Below are 2,230 nucleotides of genomic sequence, written 5' to 3'. Positions count from 1 at the left end.
GTCAAAAATTCACCTTTTCCCTTGAAAATTTAACAATTTTATTGAAAATTCGTTTTTTTTGCCTTGTTCAATTCAATTTTTTATCACAGCTTTTATCTGGAAATTGAACTATTCCATTTTTGGTTCAACTTTATCCTGTAAATTGTATTAGTTAAAACACCAATTATTTGTTAGAAAATTAATTTATTTGTTTTCGATTATGACTTGAAATATTATTTCAGTATAAAAATTTTTTATTTTTAGCCCATTCAATTTGAAATTTTTTAATTAAAAAAAGAAAGTTTCGTTAATTATCAGCAATATGAACCATTCATTTAAAATAATCCATTACAAACAACTGTTAAAAACTATACAAATTTGAAAAGAATGGTTCGAAATAGAAAGCCTTGAATTATTAAATTTGTAATGGGCTAAATTTGAAGTTTAAACGCTACAATTTTAATTTAAAAAAAGATTCAGAATTAATTTAAAACTTGAAATTATTTCAAATAATTTAAAACACGATTTAGACTTTTGCAGATTAAAAAAATTAGCTTTTTGAAAATTTTACAGTTTTTAAAAAGAATGACAAAAATTGTTGTGATTGCTAAGAACATTGAAAAGGATTTTTTATTTTGACAAATAAATTTTAAGTGATTATTGGAAAACATTTTAAAAGTTAAAAAAAAGAATCCGGAAGATTTTAAGGAAATTTCTTTATTTTGCAGTTTTTCTAATTTTAGAAAAAAATCTAATTAACAAAATATATCAATTTTCAACCCAAAAGTTTACTTTTTAACAAATTAAATTAATTTTCTATCAAATAATTGGTGTTTTGACTAAGACAATGTACAGGATACAGTTTCAAACAAAAATTGAATAGTTCAATTTCCAAATAAAAACAATAAATTTTTAATCAATCCTAGAATAGTTACATTTTCAGATAAAAAAAATAATTTTTAATCGAAAAAATAAATTTGTAATAAAGTTGTTAAATTCTCAACCAATAACATGAATTTTCGACCAAGTAAATTAATGATCTACAAAAAAGACAAATTTCAAACAAAATACATGAATTTTCAACGAATTTATTTAATTTTAAAGTCAATAAAACGAATTATCTACAAAAAGTTGATTTTTTTCAGCGAAAAATATGAGTTTTGAATCAAAGAGTTAAACTTTCAACCAAATAGTTAAATTTTTAACGATAATTATAAAACCTTGTTGAAAATAACAGTATTTTTTGACAAAGTAATTCAACTCTTAGTGACATAATCGACTTTTAAGCCCAAGAAGATGTACAGTTCATATTTCAACCAAACAATTGCATTTTTGACCAAAAATGATACTTCAACAAAAAAGATTAAATTTCTACCAAACAAGGTCAATTTCCAACAAAATAGATGAACTTTCAACAATATTATTTCATTTTAAAGTCAAAAAGAGTATCATCTACAAAAAAGCTGAATTTTTAACCCAAAAATATGATTTTTTAACCAAAATTTTAATTGACGACCAAATAGTTTAATTTTCTATCAAATTGTTGACGTTAAACGCCCAAAGATGCAATTTTAACAAAAAAGTAAAATTTTTTACAAAAAATTTAATTTGAAGGCAAATAGTTGAATTTTCAACTATAATTATGAATCCTTAATAAGACAAAATTAATTTTTTTACTAAGTACTTCAACTGTAAGTGAAAGTGAAACTATTTGGTCGACAATTAAAATTGTGGTTGAAAAATCATATTTTTGGGTTAAAAATTCAGCTTTTTTCTAGATGATACTCTTTTTGACTTTAAAATTAAATAATATTGTTGAAAGTTCATCTATTTTGTTGGAAATTGACCTTGTTTGGTAGAAATTTAATCTTTTTGGTTGAAAATGTATCATTTTTGGTCAAAAATGCAATTGTTTGGTTGAAATATAAACTGTAGATCTTCTTGGGCTTAAAAGTCGATTATTTCACTAAAAGTTGAATTACTTGGTAAAAAAATACTGTTATTTTCAACAAGGTTTTATAATTATGGTTAAAAATTTAACTATTTGTTGAAAGTTCAACTCTTTGATTGAAAACTCATATTTTTCGCTGAAAAAAATCAACTTTTTGTAGATACGAGGGTAGTTCAATAAGTCCTTAGAATGACCAAGAGATGGCGCGCGAATCGCTCCAAATCATTAGTTTTCAGTCAGCACCACTCCCGACTAGATATATGGTGCAGTCACAGTCCACATCTTCTGAGTTTACGTGTT

The sequence above is a fragment of the Belonocnema kinseyi genome, chromosome 4 (genome assembly GCF_010883055.1).
Source record: "Belonocnema kinseyi isolate 2016_QV_RU_SX_M_011 chromosome 4, B_treatae_v1, whole genome shotgun sequence".
NCBI classification, from domain to species: domain Eukaryota; kingdom Metazoa; phylum Arthropoda; class Insecta; order Hymenoptera; family Cynipidae; genus Belonocnema; species Belonocnema kinseyi.
The sequence above is the reverse complement of the archived record's forward strand: the minus strand, read 5'-3'. Positions refer to the sequence as shown.